At 35.2% G+C, this 23883-nt stretch overlaps 2 long non-coding RNA genes across 2 annotated transcripts; both read left to right on the top strand.

The window, feature by feature from the left end:
* The first annotated feature begins 9635 nt into the window (after positions 1-9635).
* LOC135087410 (uncharacterized) lies at positions 9636-10681 on the top strand. The gene is made up of 3 exons (XR_010260798.1): positions 9636-9888; positions 9999-10221; positions 10408-10681. It is a non-coding gene; the product is annotated as an uncharacterized LOC135087410 (long non-coding RNA).
* An 11157-nt stretch (positions 10682-21838) lies between these two features.
* On the top strand, positions 21839-22959 carry LOC135087413 (uncharacterized). The gene is made up of 2 exons (XR_010260801.1): positions 21839-22457; positions 22743-22959. It is a non-coding gene; the product is annotated as an uncharacterized LOC135087413 (long non-coding RNA).
* Positions 22960-23883: the final 924 nt, after the last annotated feature.

Below are 23883 nucleotides of genomic sequence, written 5' to 3'. Positions count from 1 at the left end.
ATGATTTTACAAAGTTACATTTTCTAACAAAAATAAAAATTCATTTCGTCTTACATAATGGAACATGCTATATTTTTTACTCACACAACAAAGCTGTAGTGTATTCATTCTGCACAGGAACACGAGACACAACACACACAACGCTCACTACCACTGCACACTTTTTTGTTGTTTACACTCACGTCATAACAACTTAACAACTCACAGCAGTCGTCACAGCTGATAGCCGATTAGCTGATCGACTAATTGGGATTGGGCGAGCTATCACTTCAATGTTGCAGGCCTACTCTCATATCGTTGTCTATCCTTATTATCTTATGTTAATCACAGTAAAACGGACTCACGATACCATCGAAAAATCAACCAGCAAAGGCCATGATTTTTAAGGCGCGTCTTAGTAAATTTATTTGCATTTGTGCACCTGTGCGTCATAGTTCACTTCACGAGCACTACAAAACGCACCTTCACACAAGAAAGCTAGTCAAAAACTGAATTAAATCAAAGCGCACGCGCCGACAAATGCCGACAAGCCGCACGCCTTTTGTTGACACAAAGACGCCGACGCCGCCAAAGCAAGAGCCGAAAAGTTGGCATAAGTGTACAGTCGACAAAAAAGAAACTTATTTGTTTATTATTTTATCTGCTTGCTTTCGATTTCAATTGATTCGAATCTAAATTATGGTGTTGAGTATTTCATGGTAAAATATCCTATACTTAACAGATAATAATTAAAAATTAATCAAACTTATTGTTTAGTGAAGGTAATTCAATGGCCTAGTCAATTATTTAGAAACATTAAATTAGACTATTGAAGCAAATAAAACTCTTCAATTTGTTTGTATTGATATTCCATTTATCCTAAATCACAGTCCATTCTTAAATTAATCGTTAATGTCATCATTTCTATTACAATAGAAAAGTAGATGAGGTAGGTAGGTACCTAATTAGTTAAATAAAATTTCCGAATCATTTCCGTTCCAACTTGGTATTTATTTATGACCTATCTTATGTACCTGTGATTTAACAATAAACACAATTTTAATTTGAATAGTAAAAAAAAGTTTGTTGCATTTCTTAATTTTATTTTGGTGAGTGTACATTGCGCTAGCCGGCGGCCGGCGGCACGTGTCTAAAGGCGGCGGCAAGTTCGTTTGCTGCGCCGGCTAGTGTTGTACGATACGACACTCGAGTCTTGGAATCTTACTTATTAAAAGTTTGAAGAAAATAAAATAGCAATGAATTAAGACTGTGTGTTTATTATTTTATTGGACCGTTTTAACTTTTTGATTACGAAAATCGTCAGTCTTTAGATGGATACTTCTGATTCGATTATTTGCGTTTAATGCAATTTTATTGATATTACATTTGTATTGTGCGATTTATTTTATTTTCAATTAGGATATAACATACGGATGATGATATGAAATCACTCATTATTGCCTATTACCCTATTAGTATACACCAACTCAAGTTCATGTCATGATTCAGTCTAGCTCAAAGAACTTAAAATACTCGAAAGGACTCGGAAGACTCAATTATTCCCTTATTCATGTGACTAACGAGTCCTAGTCTTAAAAATAAACTCAAGTCTCGAAATAAGGACTTTAAAGACTCGAGGTTCTTACAACACTAGCGCGGTCGGCTATTGTGAGGGACGGCTGTCTTTGATACCACCGACTCCGCCACGAATAAATAAGGATGTCAACTCCAAAATTCTTTCTAATCTTAACAATAATAAAACTATCATTATTTACTTTCATAATTTTTTTTTGTTTCTACGATGATTTTAATGATTATTATTTCAGTTTAAAATTGATAGTTGGGAACAATTATTTACTTCGGAATACTAAAGACTGCCGATAATCACAGGTAGATAATTCGATAGCGTTTAGTTTCTGCTATGATCGAGTCAATTACGAATCACATTTTTAATTTGCTAAGGGGATATTAAGCGATAATAATAATAATAATAATAAAATTTATTTGCTTAAAATGTGGTTGACATAGGTGTTACAATTATTAAAATTAACATGAAAAATGTGCCTGCTTTATCGTAATAATAACCGTAATTCTGAATTTCGTAGTCATGGTAACTATCCCATTTGTGTATGGCATAAAAATAAGTCATTGATTTCGGCAACTAACTTTTTTGCTTCGTTTCGTTGCTACGTTTGAAATAAAAGATTTTTGCAAGCGCAAAGGTATTTTAACGAACTTTTGAATAAACATCATTCCATTAAGGCCACTAAATAAGTACTTACCACATAAGATTTTTTTATGTTACCAAAAATAAATAAACTTTAATTTTCTGCTTAATTTAATTCCTTAAATAACTAGTAGTAGCCCTAGAATAGCTTGTGTGGCGCCGCCCGCCGGTCCGTCGTCCGGCGGCACTCTTGTGTTCGCGGCCAGTGGCCCAACAACGGCAGCACAAGCGCATGGCGGCCATTACGTAAGCTCGTGTGCGTGCGGATTTTTGTCAGTGTAGTAGTGAATCAGCTGAACAGGGTGTTGTATTGGGTTGATAAGAAATGAAGTTGTTTCCTTAATTATCTCGGAAACTAGCCTGAATTTTTGGCTCAAACTTTGGGAACGTATTCAGTGTGACGTATACATGCTCCCATTAAACGGAACGTAGCTGATTTAGAAGGACCCTATATATCTACATACCTGATTTATATTAATATTCCATGGTAAATATGTATAATTGGTACACTTTTTAACTTGTTAAATAAACACTACACACACAAAACATTGCACAGCCGCCATATTAACTGACAGATTGAAATTCAGATTTATACAGTGTGTCCGGGCATGTAGTGATCAAAGTTTAAGGGCGTAATCTATGGACAATTTTATCGGTGAAAATACTTTAAATTTGGGGCTTGACCCATTTCTCGAAAAATTACATCGATTTAAGTTTTTAATTTTTAATTTACACCTCTTCTTTAAAAAACAAGTGAAAGCGTGGGTAGCTTAACATTAATAGGCAAATATTTTATATCATGCGATAGCCAATAAAATTATCTATTAGTAGAAGAAGAAAACAGACACAAATTTCCTACATTTTATGGGAGTAAGAATGGATTGAATTAGAAAAATACATTACTTTTTTCACTTCTTTTTCAGTTATTTTCCAACACAAGAAAAACCAGGTCGTTAAGGTATGTTTTATTTGCATTGTATTATTAATATTTGAGCTATTCTACAAAACGAATGTAAATTTATTAGTCTACGTCTATTAGTTTCGACGTAATTGTTGAACAAAGATACCCCTTCCCAGCGGTTTCCATAGCGCACGCGACATGCGAAAATGCACTGCCTGAAAGAATCACACAACCTATTTAGATTACTATGGAAACCGCTGGGAAGGGGTATCTTTGTTCAACAATTACGTCGAAACTAATAGACGTAGACTAATAAATTTACATTCGTTTTGTAGAATAGCTTAAATACTAAAAATAAAATGCAAATAAAACATACCTTAACGACCTGGTTTTTCTGGTGTTGGAAAATAACTGAAAAAGAAGTGAAAAAAGTAATGTATTTTTCTAATTAAATCCATTCTTACTCCCATAAAATTAATGATTAAACGAACTTACCTTAAGTGATGTTCTATCATAATTATACGAAGGCTTCGTCTGAAGAGATTAGAATACTTGTAGTAGCACGTATTGTGTGGCCATTCATACGCTATAGTTGAGAGATAAATAAAAATATCATGAAAAAAATATAATGTGTAAGCTGTACTTTTCATATGGCAACATCGGGATCGCCATTTTCATTTAGTTCAGAGTATGGTTGGTTTTTCTTAGTGCAGTGGGATAAAGGGTTGGGAGGGAGCTAATCTCTTCAGACGAAGCCTTCGTATAATTATGATAGAACATCACTTAAGGTAAGTTCGTTTAATCATTAATTATACTTTGCTTCGTCTTCGAGATTAGAATACTTGTAGATCTTTAGAGTTAAGAAAAACCAAGATACATATTAAGATAGTTTCTTATTATTTGGATAATTATTACAAAAAATAATAATAACATAAACAAATTCTTGTAATAAATTTTTAAAATTTAAAGATTTAAAAAAAAAAGTAACATATTTCAGCATTAACAGATATATAACATAAATAACCATTGTTATTTAATCATTTAAACTTAATATGATAATAACCACATTGAATTATGACAAATCATTTTGATTTAAAATTGATATAGCAAAATTATTGCTATTATCAGTAATTATCGATTTATGGTAAAATCTGGCAAATACATTAGATGAATCGGACCAACCAGCGGTTCTTCTTATTACATCCATACTAACGCCGCAGTTGCGAGCGGTGGATGTTGACGCATGTCTGGTTGAGTGGGCAGTAAAAATATTTGTGTCGATGCCACTTTTTTGTAAAACTTCCTTAATCCAACGACTGATTGATTGTGAACATACAGCGTTATATGGACTTTTGAAGCTGATAAATAACTGATCATTGTTTCTGAGGCAATGAGTTCTGTTTTTATAGTCGAGTAATGTAGTTGCAGGGCAAATTTTTAGATTTTCCTGAAAAAAAGGTATCACTAAAAGTGGTTGAGTAGCACGAGGTCGTGAAGTTTTTATCAAATCTGTTATTTTTATAATTATTTTTTCATCTGGAATGACCTCAATGTTTTGAACTTTTATTTTACTTAAAGTTTGTACACGGTGTGCAGTAACAAGTGCTAGTAAGGTTACAACTTTTTTAGTTAATAATTCTATGCTAATTTCGTCATGTGGGTACCAATTTTCAAGAAAATTCAAAACAGTCGTTGGATTCCAGGTTATATCATACTTGGGCATTGGTGGACGTAAACGATAAAAACCCTTAAACAATCGAGTTATTCGGTCATCAGATCCTATTTTTGTGCTAATAATTAAAGATAATGCAGATCTATAGCTGTTTAGCGAACCGTATTGAACACCTGTATTAAACATTTCAGTCAAAAAAAAAATAACTTGTGGCACTGATGCTTCGAATGTATCAATATTATGTAATTTACAAAAATTAAACCATTTTTTGAAAGCAACGCCATATTGTTTTGTTGTGCTCTCTGATAATGAAGCACACATTATGTCTAGGGCACTTGCTGGAATGCTTCTTCTTGAAAGTGCCGCGCGGATAATTTCCCGGCTACAAGGGTGACTTTCTGGTGCAATTGTCTGTTAGGAACAGATAACAAAACGTTTGAATTAATTCCAAGAGTAAGCATGTCACTACATAAGCTTTTAAATATAGGAAACCACGGTTGAGTGGGCCAAAGGGGAACAACAACTATGCCTTCTGCATTATCTGTGATAATTTTTCGTATCGTTTTTAAGATTACTGATATTGGTGGAAAAGCATAAAAATTTAATTGACTCCAATTTATAGTAAAAGCGTTAATTGCTAGCGCCCCAGGGTCTCTGTGCCAAGAGACATACTGTTTACATTTAGTATTTAACCTCGTTGCAAATAAATCAATATCTGGTTTTCCGAAGTGTTTCTCAATTTTGCAGAAGGCATCGTTGTTTAGCTCCCACTCGGTATCAGGATGTGATCGCCGTGACTCCACATCAGCAACTTCGTTGTCTTGTGAACTAATATAAGATGCATAAACATAGATATTCCTTTCTTCGCACCATTTCCAAAGTTTCCTTGTAACGTTTGTAAGATGTGGAAAACGTATACCGCCCATTTTGTTAATATATGAAATGGCGGTAGTATTGTCGATGCGAAGAAGTACTTGACAATCTTTAAGATTTTTAGCAAAAACTAATAGACCAAAATATGCAGCCAAAATTTCTAAAAAGTTTATATGCATATTTCTTTCGTCCTTGTTCCATTGACCATTAGCTGTTTCCTTGCCACATGCTGCCCCCCATCCTGTTTTGCTGGCATCAGAAAAAATTTCCAAGGAATAATAATCGTCCCTTATTGGATTAATAGAACTTACGATATTCGTTTGCCACCATTTAAGATCATCAAATAAATACTCGGGAATTGTCATAAAGCTATCATAATTTTGAGTTTTTTCTAATGCTAAATATTTGCAGCGTTCTATATTTTTGGTGTATAACCAGCCATATTGAATTGCGGGGCAAGATGAGGCGAGGAGACCAGCTAATCGAGCGAATTGACGTATAGTACATCTTTTCAGTTTTAAGTAGTTTGATACTTCATGTTTTATTAAAATCCTTTTTTCCGGTGTGAGAGCAATGTGAAAATTGTGCGTATCGATTATGAAACCCAAGTATTTACACGTATTACTAGGTGTCAATACACTTTTTTCATAGTTTATAATAAAACCCAGTGATTCTAGAATGGATACTGTTTGCATAACATTTTGCTCACAGTTTTTAAATGAATTAGCTATTAGACATAGGTCATCTAAGTATATTGATGAGATATATCCTAGAGATCTTAGTAAATATACCACAGGTTTCATCAATTTGGTAAAAACTAACGGTGCTGTATTTAGCCCGAACGGAAGCACATTAAATTCATACATTTTTTCATTAAATGTAAAACGGAGAAACTTTTTGAAGTCATCATGTATTGGCAATAAAAAGTAGGCATCCTTTAAATCTATTGTACATAAAAATGAATTTTTTGAAATTAATTTTATAGTAGTTCTTAGATCTTCCATTTTAAAGTGATTGGTGGGTATAAATTTGTTTAATGATTTTAGGTTTAATATAAAACGTTTTTTACCATTAGGTTTAGAAATTAAGAAAATACTTGATATATATTGTAATTCACATGATGTACATTCAGATATCGCACCCGATTCTATAAGTTCATCTATAGCAAATTGAAAATCCTTCAGTTCGTCTAGGGAATAATTTTTTGGTAATGGAATAAAATCCTGTTTAGGAATCGTAAGAAAAGGTATTTTATACCCTTCTTTGATCCACGATAATATTAAACTATCATTGGTAAGTAAGCGCCATCTCTCGTGAAAATAAGTCAATCTGCCGGCGGTATGACGTACCTCGTCTACAGGCGTGTCTGAGTCTGCCCGCGCGAGCGCTGCGGCGGCGCTAGCGGCGTCCGCTGGTGTCCGGAGGCCGTGCTCGGCGGGGGCGCTTGCGTCGGATGAGGAGCTTGGTATCGGCGAGGTTGCTGCGTCGCAGGTGTTGACCTCCTTACTCCCGCCTGCCTCGTAAATGGAAGCGGAGGCTTTGAATTTAAAAAACGTTGTTGACCGGGTTTATTTTGTGTGTAGTTTGCAGGTCTAGGCTGGCTCGGTGCTGAAGTCTTCATTTCAGCTCCAGATTTATTTATTGCTTTTGCAGATCTTAGAGTGTCCGATAGTTTTTCCCCAAATAGAAAACTGTCGACATCCGTGGTATATAAGTGGTCCTTAATATCCTTTTTTATAGTAGAGGTTACGAAACTTCGACGAGCCATAGACTCGACATATTGAGAATCGCATAGGAGCCTAATCCCATCGATCAGTAACTTAATAACCTCAGCATCCTTGGTTTGACTTGCGAATATTTTCGTCAAGGCCTGACTAATACAAGATATTGCAGTTGCTTGTTGGTTTTGTTTTGATTCGATAACCTTGTCTTTTTTAACCAGATTATCGGATAATGCAGCTTTTACTTCGGGATTTAAACTTGGGGCGCCAATCTTCAAACAGTTTTCCGGTAGATGGTGTTTTTCAAGTAGATCCTTTTTCATATCTTTAGAAAGGCCCGTAGTGGCAATATGTTCCCAACGAACGGCGAGTTCAGCTTGTATTGCCGGCCCATAGGTTTTATTTTTGGAAGGAGTTTCACCTAATAGTTCCAAAATGCTTTCATCCAAGACAATGGCAGGTTCTGATGATGCTGTCGATGTCGCAGGTAGATTAGGATCCGTGCTTAAAAGGTCAGGTTGTGTGATCTGTAACGTGGAATCTTGGATTCCCGTAGGAGATAACTCAGTTGTGTTATTTCCATCATCAATAATGTGTTCATTCTCGACAGTACACTCCGCAGATTCTTCATGGTGGGTGTCTAAAAAAGAGAGAGCAATAGTACGTACTTAGACAAAAAAAATACTATGCACTCATAAAGTAGGTCACAGGCTCATGACCTGTACTCAATAAAAAGTTGCGAAGGTACCATCCTCATAAGATGAACTCAACGCTTATTTTAATTGCTCACTTGCATTTTAATTAAATAAATAAATAAATAAATAAATAAATAAATAAATAAATTGTAAAATAACATAACACAAGGCGGTAGTCTTATAAACTACCCTCAAGTATTTTTATTGTGAAGGCTGCACTCTCGACCGAAGTGCACTCAACACATACATATTTTACCCATATAACTATGTATTATATTAGAAACAGTAATAGCATAAATACCTTCTTGTAATGACAACGCTAGATTTGAATCCTCAGAAGTTACACTCGAAGACCTCTTTCGAGTACGTCTTTTCAACTTCTTTTCTAGCTTTTTTATCTTTCGTAGAATGTAATCATCACTATCACAATCCTTGTTCTTGCGTTTAGGCATTTTTAATCAACTTTTGGATAGTAACTTGACGGTTGAAACAAAAAGAAATAGTGAGACGTAGTGAACGGCCGAGCACTTGAACGCGAATGAAAATGGCGATCCCGATGTTGCCATATGAAAAGTACAGCTTACACATTATATTTTTTTCATGATATTTTTATTTATCTCTCAACTATAGCGTATGAATGGCCACACAATACGTGCTACTACAAGTATTCTAATCTCGAAGACGAAGCAAAGTATAATGTATGAAACTTGTGTCTGCTTTCTTCTTCTACTAATAGATAATTTTATTGGCTATCGCATGATATAAAATATTTGCCTATTAATGATAAGCTACCCACGCTTTCACTTTTTTTTTAAAGAAGAGGTGTAAACTAACAATTAAAAACTTAAATCGATGTAATTTTTCGAGAAATGGGTCAGGCCCCAAAGGACAATGTTCATTTCTGGCCTGGCGTGGACAAGCTGCTAATGAAAATATGAATTTGCCAAAAATTTTTAATCAATTTTTAAAGTATTCACTTAGTGTAACTTTGTATCAATTTGCCTTTATAAAAATCCATTTTAAATAGTACTTTAAGTGATAATTACAACTTCCTGTCTTTAACACTCAATACAGTGTTGCCAAAATGAATCTTATCGGTAAGAATCGATTCATATCGATTGTTTTTCGACTATGACAAGTAGTATTTTTTTAAATACGTATTCATTAAAATGACATTTATAAAACGTTTTTAATATTCCAATAACACTACCAAAAATATTAAAATAACTAAATGAAACCTTATTTCACACACACCTTATTATACACCTTATTTCGAGTCATCAAAAAATACTATCGATTTTTATATCGATTATTTTTATTCATCACCACATTATTAGCATGGCAACACTGAAAATATTGTCACAGCTGTTATCTGTCATTCGCTTTGTTTTGTATTTTTCATCGTGAGTGTTGTTTATTTCTCAAAAAAACCAAGTCTTTGCCAAAATAAAAGCAGAAGAGTGTTGTATAAGTTTCCCTTTTGACGACTTTATTTTTTTGACCATGGTCCTCGATGCTTCCCTTCCCAATGACCCTGGCATACTCTCGAACTACGAATCTCACTCAACCAATGACCAATGGTTCACTTTCGGACATCGAACCTTGCCTAAACGCCGACCACGGCTTACGTATGGACTCCGACCCGAGCCCCAATGTTAACCCCAGCCCGATTTTGGATAATGCAACCAGCAATTCCTCAATCTCATGAGGAACCTATGATATGTATCAATTGTATAGCTGACATGATGCAGAGGAGGCGACATAGCCTAGAGCTTATTAAGTTCAGTTTGTTATAACGTCAGTGGATGACTCCTCAGCTGGTAAGTTATTGAATGAGCGTGTGGACTTGTTGAATACCTTTTACAATGTACTTGATCAACTACCTTTACTGTAGATTACCATAATCCTAATAAAACCTTTTTTTTTTTAGATTGGTAACAGCAGTGTATGTTGTCACTCATGTTGGACCGTGACCACGGTGTGGCTCTGCACCAATCAAGGACAAATAATATTTCAAATGAAGAAGCAACCACTAGCACTGGTAACGTGGATTATCTTTGTTACAAATACGTTCCATAGACTGCATATTAACACGGAAAGAGAATCACATATTCGAAAATAATGTAATAATGGAACAGATTTCACCTCGTCAAGTAAGTTTTTTCATAATTATTTTCATTATATTTTATTAAAGACATTGGCTTGATATATTTGAACAAAGTGTATATTTTTTTCTATAATATACAAATACTTCTTACTGATAGATAAAAATTGACATCACATCTCAATATCTCAAAGAATGAATTTGAATGATACCATAATTAATTTCTTTGTTTCAGCTGCGGGGATCAGACCAAATATGTCATCCCTGATGGCAGTGAGCTGATCGAGCTGCTACACATGCTGTGGAGCCCCAACAAACACATGATGGGACGAGGATTCATTTGTCCTTATATTGGCCGAATAACAGTAGGTTGCTGTGCTCATGTTATGACAATTTTGTGGTTTTTGAGCTGGGCAAGGTATCAGGAACATGTATTTCCACCTGCCTAGTTCCTAGACAATATTTTGTTGACCCATGAGTCAGATTAAAATAATAATAATAATAAAAAATGGTGTTTTATTTTGCTTCTAACCTTTCTAGTCTTAAGCAAAAAAAAATTTTTTTAAGGACTTGGATACAAAATGACATTTATATTATGTTTCTTACTGGTATAGACTATTTAATAAATAACAAATTACATGCTGTAATGTCTGTCCACCTCAGGCCAAAGGTCCCATACTAAGTGGGCATAACCCTTTGAAGTATTTTTATCGATAAAATTGTCCCTAGATTTTGCCCTTAAAGTTTGATCACTACAAGCCCGGACACACTGTATAATTCGTAAATTAGAATTTATTGTAAGGTTTTTGGTTTCTTAATAATTCAGAATTTAATTAAGATCTCCGATTCTTAATATGAAAGATAATATTACCCTTTTTTTAATATATTGTAAAATGAGAAACTCCAACTTCCGCTTCCGAATAAAAATAGTTTTAAGATCCTGTGCTTTGATTGGTCGACTGTTCTGATTGGTCGTTTTAAGCCGACCAATCGGAGTTGAGTAAAAAGAGGGAGAATTTGTGTATAAATGGATGGAATTTCTCATGGAGAAGTAGTCTGAACGGATCTTTGAGGTGATGCTGATTGCTGACCAAAGTTAAGTATACATTGTTCATTGGTACTATTATTATGCTTGTTGTGTAATTGTATTGTATTATTGTGATATTGTATTAACACGTGGCTATGTGGCTGCGCCAGGCCTATTATATTGACACCTGGCCAATTGATGGTGACATGCCACGGGGTCGGGTCGGTAGTTTGATGACCAGTATAAAGAAGGACAATGCTTATAGTTGCCGGTTATGTTATGGTACAAAACCTAAGTCGTAACCTAACCTAAACCTAAACCTAACCTAACCTAAACCTAAGTCTTAACGTAACCTAACTTAGAACTTGTGTTCTGTGTGTTTGATTATAAATACTGGTTATACAAAATACCGTCAAAATGTTAATAATAAATAAGACGTAATTACTGCTAGATTACTCATTTTTATATAAGTTATAAATTGTAACTGGTTGAAAAAGAGGCTGACAAAGGTGACTGAGTTTCTTCCGCCACTTCTTCTCAGCACCAGCCCATTTTGTCCAGAAGTGGTGGTAGGGCTAGCTATATTTGGGACGTGTATAAGTGCCCTGGAAAAGGGCTTTATACTGAATAAACCATTTGAATTTATAATTGGATTTTTAATTTGGAACTTGCTTATTTATTAAACTACAGTATCTATTATAGTCCTATATATTTCCACAGTATAATACGATATGATAGGAATATAACGTAAAGTATTTTATGCTAGATTTTGCTTATTATTATTCTTCTTTTTGTGGTAACTTTATTAATTAAAGAATCTGCTTTAATACATTAATATTTCCCAATTTACAAATGACTAATGCCCAAAATTCTAACACGTTCATGAAGAAACTTTGGACCGGAAAACCATAGTTCATTACTTGCCAGGGCGTCGGGCGAAACACCTCTGGAGGCGCAATCGGCAGGGTTTTCTTTTGTCGGCACGTGATACCATTGTGATGAATCCAAAGTCGTCAAAATGTCAGACACTCTATTCGCTACAAAAGTCTTCCATTTACTTGGGTGGCTATTTAGCCATGCCAATACCACTGTTGAATCCGTCCAGGCCTTAATGTTGCTCTTAGGAATGTTGATAACCTCGCTGATTTCAGACAAAAGTCGTGCTAAAAGTGTAGAACCACACAACTCTAATCGCGGGATGCTTACTTGCTTTATGGGAGAGACTCTAGTCTTAGCTGCCAACAAAGAGACGTGTACATTGCCCTTGGCGTCTACAACCCGCAAGTAAACAACTGCTGCGTAAGCTAACTTGGATGCGTCAGAAAATCCGTGCAGCTCACGCATGTCTTCTCTACCGGAAGTGCCCAGCCACCGAGGAACTCGAACAGATGTGAGTTTAATCAACAAATCCCGGTAAGTATACCATTCACGTTTCATTTCATCGCTGATTGGATCGTCCCAAGTTATGCCAGCTAGCCATAATTTTTGGATGAACATCTTTGCTATAATTATGCTAGGGGCTAACCAACCCAGCGGATCATATAATCGTGCTATTTCTGATAATATTGATCTTTTTGTTTCAGGTCCAGGCGACGCCGTAGGGAGACTCACCGAGTACCGGAAATGATCTTCGCTTCTATCCCAGGTAATACCCAGAATCTTAGTTATATTATCAGCTTTCATATCAATCTCTTTGTTCTTTTAATTTTTTGTATTATCTTGTTCTAAATTTGTTTTTGTGTCCTGTTGTTCTGTCTTATTTGTACTTTGATTTTCAATTTTAAATATTTCTGAAAGTAATTGTTTGTTGTTGCTATTCCATTTTTGTAATTGAAACCCACCTCGTAACAATAGCTCTCTCATTTCTCTATACAATGCTACTCCTTCCGTAATATCACTGCACCCTGTCATTAAATCATCCATATAAAATGATTTAACTACCCTTGGTGCTGCCAGCGGGAAACTTTTGGCCTCATCGAAACTGACTTGATGCAATGCTCGTACTGCCAAATATGGAGCAGAAGCAGTTCCAAAAGTAACAGTCATTAACTCGAAGTCTTGTATTTCAGATTCAGAGTCGTCACGCCATACAATATGCTGAAAAATAGCATCTTCTTCGGCTATCCTGACCTGCCGATACATCTTAACGACATCAGCCACGAGTACAATAGGGTGCTCTCTCCAGCGCAACACTAAATGACGTAGATCTGCCTGAAGCTTGGGTCCCACCATCAATGTGTCGTTTAGCGATATTCCGAAACTGTTTTTACTAGACGCATTAAAAACTACTCTCACTTTTGTTGTAGTTTTATCATTTCTAACCACAGCGTGGTGCGGTAAGTAGACAGCTTCCTCCTTTTCTGAGTCATTCTTTTTTACAGGTCTCATGTGTCCTAGCTGCAAGTACTCGTTTATCACTTCGATATAACTCTTTTTCAAATCTGAATCTTTCGATAGCCTCTTCTCTAGTGATTTGAATTTTCTTACAGCGATATCGCGTGAATTACCACCCTTACAGCCAGGTTTACTCTCACGAAAAGATAACTTCACGATATAGCATCCTTCAGGTGTTCTATTTGTTGTACTGGCGAAAATTTCTTCACATTTTTGCTCTTCCTCTGTCCACATATTCTTAGTAGAATGTGGTTGCTCTTCTGTTTCCCAGAATCGTTTCAATGCATCGTCTTCATTAATTTGCGCATGCATTACTGATATTTTGGGATTTTCATGACCTATTCTTGATGATTTCCTATACTCTTTAACTATCCCAGACACGATCCATCCCAATGACGTATTTTGCGCGATAAGCAAACCATCTGGACTTTTTTGCACTCCCTCTTTTAGTATTTGACTAAAAGCATTAGCCCCTAACAATAAATCTATTTTATTGGGCATATTGAACTGTGGGTCTGCTAGTTGTAAATTGCCTAAACCCACCCAATTTAGTGACTCTATTTTTTGCTCTGGTAAATGTGAAATTATGAGATTTCTCATGACGTAAGCTCTAATTTTGACCTGAAACTGTTTATCAATCCTAGACCGAAGAGTTATTGTGACTACATGTTTGAATGTCGTCGATCCCTTGTCTCCTAATCCAGTCACTGTTCCCCTTATTGACTCCTTTTTGAGTTTAAGTAATTGAACAGCAGCTTCTGTAATGAAACAAGCTTGCGAGCCTTGATCTATTAAAGCTCTTACTGCTTGCTGTCCACAAACTTCAGACTCTATGTTGACTAAAGCAGTGGCCAGCAAAACTTGCTCGTATTTAGGTGCCTTATGAGTTGACGTACACGAAACTATTGGCGAAGGGCCAGCCTCAGAGTTGTTACTCTCTGATACGTCCCTCACCACAGCCCTGGTGGTTTCTGGATGTAGCAGTGAATGGTGACGCTTTTTACAAAGTCTACAAGTCGTCATTTTCTGGCATTCATAGCTACAGTGGTTGCTACCTAAACAATTGAAGCAGATCTTGTTTTTCAATACGAAGTTACGTCTCTGGTCAGTGTCTAGCTTTGCAAATTGTTTGCAAAAACACAATTTATGCCCTTCAGAACAAAATTCGCATCTCATACAATTAGTGTTTGTAGATAATAAGACCTTTGGTTTGGCATGAGGACCACTGCTATGGTGATGCATAGGTCTTTTTTGATCTACAAATTCCAAAGCCCGGAAACGATTTTCCATGAAAGTTTTAAATTGATCTAACGTTGGCAATTCATTCGAAATTGTTTCAGAATTATGCAACTCCCAATGCTTACGTGTTTCAGGATCTAATTTAAACGCGACGATATGGATAATGATAACGTCCCATGTACTCACGTCGATATCAATATTTTTTAACGCATTCATACAATCCATGGTGGTGTCTAATAGCTCTTTTAAACCTGTAGCTGACTCGTTATGTACTCTTTTTTGTGCAAAAAAACGCTTTAAAATAGAATTAGCTAGGAACTTTTTATTATTGTAACGTTTTTCAAGAAGAGACCAACATTGACTGTAGTTTGCGTCTGATATAGGCGTATACCTAATCAGTTGTTCTGCTTCACCAGACAAATGTGTTTTCAAATAATGTAACTTTTGAACATTATCTAAAGATTCATTTTTATGCACTAGAGATATAAACAAATCACGAAAAGTGGTCCATTCTGAGTAAGCACCCGAAAATGTAGGAATAGTAATTTTCGGTAGCCTTAAAATTTGATTTGACGCGTCACCACAACCTTTATTTTGTACTTGTGGTTCGCGCATTGCTAATTTATTGAGAACCGATTTCATTAAAGATTTGTAAATAAAATATTCTTCTTCTGTATTTTCATAACAATTATTTGATACATAAATTGATTTAGCTAATCGGTCTGGCTCTGATATCTCACATAATTTACTATTATTGGACCTAAATGATGACCAATCCTTTTCTAAATTTTCAAGTCTGGCCTCCACATATTCTTTAGATATCCTATCTTTAGGACTTTTCTTAAAATTAGACAAACCCTTTTGGATTGAACCTTGTAAATCAGCTTGAACTTTAAGTAATTGTTCCATAGTAAAATCTTTCAACTAAAAGTAACTTAGAAAATTTCTAACTTCAAACTACTGCTAACAAATTTTGTGCAAATTATTCTAAGTGTTTGACACTTCTATACAAAATTGGGCATAGGTTCCCCGTTCCCCCGTTTTTTGAGATCTTATTCTAAGTCCTTAACTAACATGCAAATTATTCTAAGTTAATGTCCAAATCACGAAAATATTACAAGTCCAAATTATTTCTTCCAAACTATCTTGACTGTCTTCGTAATCACTAAGTTTTTAAACGCGATGAAATAGAGTTCAAAATCTCTTGGCAAAGTTTTAATAAAAGTTTACTCACTTGAACACTTCACTGAACTGAACCTGATTTCCTGGTGTGACGTATTGTCCTTTCCGGTTTGAGTGCGCATACGTCATTCACTGCGCCGGCTGCTATTCCACCTCCAAGATGGCCGCAAGTCCGCCTCCCAGGTTGCCGCAATTCCGCTTGGCTCCACCCAGCGCCTCCTCCAACTTCAGCAGCTTCAGCTAGCGCTTTACAGCAAAAACGCTTTCCGCTTGCCGCTTGTGGCTAGGACCGCACCTTATCCGCAGTAATCCACTGCGAGCGCGGGGTTGTGGTCTCAATGACCACTGCTCAAAAATGACCTCTATGCAATCCGGCTCGAAGGAACTTGTTAAAAGTCGCACTTCTGGCTGATCTAGTTTGCACTTAGCACTAATACTATAGGTGTGTAAATAAAACCACCGTAGTACTTGGGCTATTGAACTATATTGATCTATAGATTGATCTACATACATATGACACGGTTTAGACCATATAGGATCAGTAAAAAACTTTAATACCGCGTTCTAAAGTACTACAACGCCATCTATTGAGAATCTCAATAACTACATTACAAATGTATGAGTCCTTGTAGACTCAGAAAAATACTTCATCATCGCGATGTAAAGTAGTACAGCGCCATCTAGTGACGTTGTTTTGAACTTAATATTATAAATGCATCATAATAAAGTATAAACGTTAACACGTGGCCAAAGGATGCTAACGGGACATAATTAATATTATGCAAATATAAATACCACTCCTGATGATCAAGAGTCTTCATATATCTTAAAAGATGATGAAGAAACAGTATTCTTGAGCACTGATAGTAATTTAACTGATAACCTACCTAACACAAATTAAACACATAATTAGGACCGATTAGCATCCTTTGGCCACGGAACCCTAAAGAAAGTGGAACTACGTAAGGTCATTTTTTGTGACAATCCTAACATTTTGGAAAAAATATTTTTTCTCGAAATTGCGGCCGAGTTTTTCTATATTCTAATATAGAAAAATTTTAGGTGATAGAGCTTATTTTAAGAAATTTATCTGACCTAAGCAGAGATTCTACTTCGGCGTAGAAAAAGAGAAAAATAATAATTTCTTAAATTTAAAAAATAGACTGTCGTTCCTATAACTACTTTTAAATAATTATAGGTGCAATAATATTCGCCATACACCAACCTACCTACCTGCAATGCAAAGAGAAGCTTAGTGTGTACGTTTCTTTAAATAATAATAAAATTGTAGTTTGACCCAGTACAAAATATTTTTTTTAAAATATCTATAGCTATTTGTCACCTGGGTGTTTTAGTCTAACATTAATAATAAGTTAAACTTTGGATATTAGTGATAAAAACAGAATGTCACTTTTTCGGGTCAAAAAAAACACTGTGCGCCGGTGTAGCGGACCTTTCCCGGATGCCCCTACAACACAGTTTGCCTGCCAATGCAAGCCCATCGGTGTTGACCGCTCCTACTCGGAGGCTAGATTCAGGGAATCTGCCTATGACCCTTGGAGACTATTTACAATTTGTACATAATATGTATTTACACTATACACTGTACAAAATATTTACAACTATCCGTATACAGGGTGTCCCGTAATGTAACGTCAAGCCGGAACTGGGTGTTGAGGCAAGTTGTGCTGGTTATCAGAAAAATATAAAAAAAAATCTATGTGGCATATTTTCAAAATAATAGGCATTTAAAAAAAATCTAAAAATTGTACTCCAGGTGACGGTCCTTTTACTCGTGTTGCCACAAATCTTCACTTTTTCCAAATTTTTTTTTTGTTATGTAACCCTGAATAATGCTTCTCTAAATTGTTATCAAAATTACAAAACCAGCTGCTCCAGCTTGGATGAAAAAAATACATTATTCCAAAAAAAAATTTCAAAATAAAAATTTTGCCTAGTTTAAACTGACTGTAATGAAAAAAAAATGTACTACGCGAGTGTGGCAAGTGACGTCATAATTTGGCGCATTTAGTAAGGATTCCAAAATGGTATAACACTTTGTAAAATCTTGCTGTAATTGTCGACAATTTTTGTTTTTTTGGAAATAATCCCGTTTTTAACTTTATCTACCTTGGTTAAAAAATATTATTCTAATGTGCCCAAAATTCAAGTTTCTGTGACTGACTACCATGCAGTCAGTCACAGAAACTTTTGGCACTTTTGTGACAGCAATTAGTAGTTGACATACTGTGACAAAAGTCACCCGTGCGCGCGCGCCTTTACTACCTGCTCTGCCAGCACTTGTACTTGGTAACAGGGATAATAAGGATATGAAGTTTCGGTTATGGATACGGTTACGGATATTAGAATAATATTATACCGGTTTCGGATACGGTCACGGATATGAAATCATTTCAGATTATCCGAAAGTTTCGGATAATTTCGGTTACGGAATTATTAGAATTTCAAAAATGTAGGTATAATACAAATAGCAAGATGCTGCGTGAGCGTGACCCACATAGCTACTTTATGTACCAACTAAGACGACACCTATGTATGATAAAGGTAAAACAGGCTGGCATATTAGATGGTGCCAGCGAATGCCAGACAAGTTGGTAACAAATAATAAGATTTAAGGTACAATTCCAAGACGGGCCGCAGACCGCAAACTGCAAAACTATGAAATCGGCAGCGCGGCATTGCAGCTGCGGCGTGTATACTGCAGATTTCATAGAGTTTTGCAGTTTGGAATGGTACCCTTAGACTCCGCCTTTATCCGAAACTATCCGTAACTTTTGAATCAGTTTCGGTTACGGTTATGGATATTTTTTATCTCGGATATCCGATAGTTTCGGTTACGGTTACGGATATCCATAACATCCTTGCTTGGTAAGATGGCCCTCTCCGTCCCGCTCATACCTTTTAAAATGGCTTCTCCACCTCACTTAAGCCCGAAACTTGAATTTTGGGCACATTAGAATAATATTTTTAACCAAGATAGTTAAAGTTAAAAACGGGATTATTTCCAATAAACAAAAATTGTCGACAATTACAGCAAGATTTTACAAAGTGTTATACCATTTTGGAATCCTTACTAAATGCGCCAAATTATGACGTCACTTGCCACACTCGCGTAGTACAATTTTTTTTCAGTACAGTCAGTTTAAACTAGGCAAAATTTTTATTTTGTAATTTTTTTTTGGGAATAATGTATTTTTTTCATCCAAGTTGGAGCAGCTGGTTTTGTAATTTTGATAACAATTTAGAGAAGCATTATTCAGGGTTACATAACAAAAAAAATTTTTGGAAAAAGTGAAGATTTGTGGCAACACGAGTAAAAAGACCGTCACCGGGAGTAGAATTTTTTGATTTTTTTTTAAATGCCTATTATTTTAACAAAATGTCACATAGATTTTTTTTATATTTTTCTGATAACCAGCATAACTTGCCTCAACACCCAGTTCCGGCTTGACGTTACATTACGGGACACCCTGTATATACAAATATGTCGGCTCGTCAGGGATTCGAACCTCAGATATTGTGGGCGAAATAGGGTATCGTGCAATGAGAATGAGACTTGTGTTCGAACACTTTTAATAATCGTCAAACAGAGTTCAAAATCAGCACTTAGTTCTTAGTAACTACTACAATCTAGACTTCGTCGAGCGATAAAATAGGCACTAGGTGAAACGTGGGACAGTTCCGTGACGATGTCTTCTCTTGTCGGCGTCCGGAGCGAAAGTGAGTTCGATCCGTCCCGCCGTGACCGTTACGACTCTGTCAAAGCGCGCCAAAGCGGTGTTGCGCCGATTCGCCGCTAGGTGGCGCACTTGCGTTTCACTTTAGTGTCCGTACTCATGACCGTCTGCGACACGGCCATCTTGCGTGTCACACGTCCTCGTGTGATCATCTGAAAAAAACCAAAAGAACAGCACAGTATCCGCTCGGCCAATCCTATTTCAAGCAACTTATGTGCTTTCAGAAATGAGGAAACTAAACTTTCAGTACTACTAGATACTCTTTCTACAACTAGTTACTCTTTCTACAACTAGTTACTCTTTCTACAACTAGTTACTCTTTCTACATATTATAATGGGAATAATTGAAATGAAATAACGTATTTCTGTGAAAGCCGAAGATCAAGTGTCGTTTTATTTTTTCATCCATAAATTACATAGACAAAACATTCTATAGAGTTTAGGATTATCTATAGTTTATTTGGTGTTGTCATTACTCAAACTAAAAATTTCTAACACCCCAACTACAGCAAATAAACTATAATTTCAAAAACAATAACAGTTTTTAATTTATTTTATCTAACAGTCCATTTGACTAATTCCTAAACTTTCAATACATTTATAATGTTTTATGGGACATAACGCTTTAGTCAGGACATCAGCTGGCATTGCATTAGTTGGCATGTACTTCAAATCAATAATTTTATCATTAATTACATCTTTCACAAAATGATATCTAATATCAATATGTTTGCTTCTCTTTTGACATACATAATTTGCCACTAATTTCTGTGCGCTTTGACTATCATTATACATTAGAACAGTACTTAGATTACCAGTTAATTCAAACAGGAAGTTTCTTAAATATACAGCCTCTTTACTAGCTTCAGAAATGGACATATACTCTGCTTCCATACTAGATAGAGCCACAGTTCTCTGTTTTTTACTCTCCCAAGAAATTGCTGAACCTGACATAGTAAAACAATAACCAGTATAAGACCTGCGGTGTACAGTATTACTAGCCCAGTCGGCATCAACAAATCCAACAAGTTCAGATTTTTCTTTTACATATTTCAGACAATAACTCTTGGTTTTCTTTAAATATCTGAGTATTCTTTTTGCATAATTCCAATGTGTATCAGTGTGACATTTGTTAAACTGACTAAGAAAACTGACACAAAAAGAAATATCAGGCCTAGTAAGTACTGATAGGTACATTAGACTGCCTATCAATTGTTGGTAAGGAATCTCAGGATTACATGTATCAGACTTTTCAATATCTAATTTACATTCCATAGGAGTAGTTGCAATTTTACAATCTAACAGATTAAATTTATCCAGCAACTGTTCTACATATTGTTCCTGATCCAGAGTATTGCAATTTAAATCTTTATCAACTTTTACCCTTACACCTAAACATTGTTGAACCTGTCCTAAGTTTTTAATCTTAAAGTTAGAACTCAACACAGATATTAATTCTTCAGTTTCTTTTTTACTGTTGGAATAAACAAAGAAATCGTCTACATACAAGGCAATTATTATTTTAACATCATTGTACATTTTTGTAAAAACACAAGGTTCTAATTTACTCTTTTTGAACTCTAATTTACAAAGACATTGCTCTACTCTTTCATACCATGAGCGAGAGGACTGCTTTAAGCCATAAATGGCTCTATTTAATTTTACAATAACCTTTTCCTTCTTATTATTATCATTAATATCAGGCTGAACCATATAAATGTCCTCTTTTAGGTATCCATTCAAAAAAGCTGTTTTCACATCTAAATGAGTAATATCAAGATTTAATTGTACAGACAAAGCAAATAAGAGCCTAATTGTGGAATGTTTCACTACAGGTGAATATGTTTCATCATAATCTATACCGGGTCTCTGTGTGAAACCTTTTGCTACCAAACGCGCTCTATAACGTATACTATTATCAACATTAATTTTTCTTTTAAAAATCCATTTACATTGAACTAAATTCTTTTCATTAGGTAACTTTTCAACCGGAACCCATGCATTATTCTCATCAAATGCCTGTAGCTCGTCCTTCATTGCCTCAATCCACTTGTCTCGATCTGTAGGCCTAAGATGCGCGCATCGACAATGACATGATATGATAAGACAATTTTCGATCACGTAGATAATTTTATCATTTTCCCTAACATGGGACCATCGATAGAAAAGTCTATCGACCGCTATCGCGTGATAACCCAATTGTTGCCATATTAAGAAAAATTTGCGTTATTATGTTGGCCAACCTTGAAATATTTTAGCTCATTCGTTCAATCTCGTTCATTTCTGCTATTAATTCGGCTAAAACACATATCTTAAAGCAGTGAGAACGTCATTAAAAAAAAGTTATGTCAAATTTGTTGACATTACATGACTGCTTGATTGTATTGATTGTATTTGTGTTTTTAAAATTGTAAAATTTTTATGTTTCCAGTCTTATTTTTAATATTTCTAAAGTACGGAAAATATCAAACGAAGAGATAACCAAGTTAAAGAAAAACAATGAAGAATTCCTAATCATACCGATAGTATTAAAGAATGAAGTCTTCAAAATTAACAGAATAACCGAAGTCCGAACTCCACTACCTATCCCATAATGCGAGGTTTACAGTAATTATTCAACGTACATGAAGCAGTCAGAAAGTTTATTGAGATTTGAGAAATAAAGTTACACTCATAAGTAGCAAAGTAAGTACCTAAAGTCTAAAATATTAGCTATACTCCGCACATCTTGATTTTCATAAGTAATAACACCTTTTAAAAGGAAAAATATCTTTATTCCTACAAATAAGCTTTCACCTTCTTTCCTATATTTATTTCACATAGTTCTTTCACTGTGTAATAATATTGATGATCAACATTTTGTATGTAAACTTAAAACACAAATAGGATTAAGTAAATGTTTCTATTTATGAACTGTTTATGTAATTGTAATAATATAATTGTGTTTAAATAATATTCTTTTTTTTTCAGACAGTGGATGAAGAAGTGTGGGATTATGAGTGATTATTTCATTCTAAAGCAGACATAAGCAAGTCTCGCTCACTGTCATGAAAATTCACAATAACAATCAGCAAAAAACTTCAAGGATACTGGCTAGGCTAACCAATTCATGGAATTCTGTTAGTGTTTGAAATTATCAATAGCTATTGTAAAACAAAAGTTTTCCAAATAAAGATTTTGTAAATAATGGTTGAATTATTTTGAAATTACACTGCAATAATGAATTTATTGCCTGGTTGGTAGCGGCCTGCGTGATGTTGTCGGTCCACCTTGTGGGTGGACGTGCCACGCTGCGTATTCCAGTACCCGGCCTCCACTCCAGAACCTTGCTGCCCCATCGGACAACATGGAAAGCATTACAGCAGTGGACGTCCTATGGCTGAGATGATGATGAATGAATTTATTATAATGGAATAAATTGTACAAGATTATCATCCTGTCACATTAAAGCCCTTAAAAAAGTCCAAACGGAGGAATTAGATTTATAGTAATGTGGAATGTATGTATGGTATCACCGTCAAGTTATAAAATTAGTAAAATTAATTTATTCTCATTGTTATTATAGCAATTTTTTATTGATTACATATCCCACCCAATGCTAATTTCTGACAATGACCTTGCCACTGTTTGAAAATAATGTAGACATAAGAAGCTCGGTCACCACATTCCGCCCCATTTTCAATATTTTTTACAAGATTATGTACAGATGACAGTAGGTACTTAAATCAAGCTAAACACTAAGGGGTATCTCACGTCATTTGCAACTTAATATTTGTCTGATGTACTGTTGTTGACTGCCTACCTAAGTAGGTAAGTAAATAATGGTTATTTTACAAGGTACCTAGGTAATGTAATAATTAAATGTGGGTGGGACTATGGGAGCACTTAGATTTTGCAGTTAATGATTATAAACTGTCGCAAGATTCGCCTCACATCCATTGCAATAATTACAAAATGCTGCTTCTGATAAACTCTTGAACTAAAACTCAATCTCCACCTAGAAGTAAAAGTATCACAAAGGTGCTAGATTCCTTTCTTTGAATTTTTCTAGCCTCAAATTAATCGTAAAATGTCATTTACCATTGTAAATGATAAATAAATAGAGTTAAAG

This window comes from Ostrinia nubilalis (genome assembly GCF_963855985.1).
Source record: "Ostrinia nubilalis chromosome W unlocalized genomic scaffold, ilOstNubi1.1 SUPER_W_unloc_5, whole genome shotgun sequence".
Classification (NCBI taxonomy): domain Eukaryota; kingdom Metazoa; phylum Arthropoda; class Insecta; order Lepidoptera; family Crambidae; genus Ostrinia; species Ostrinia nubilalis.
The sequence above is the reverse complement of the archived record's forward strand: the minus strand, read 5'-3'. Positions and strand labels throughout refer to the sequence as shown.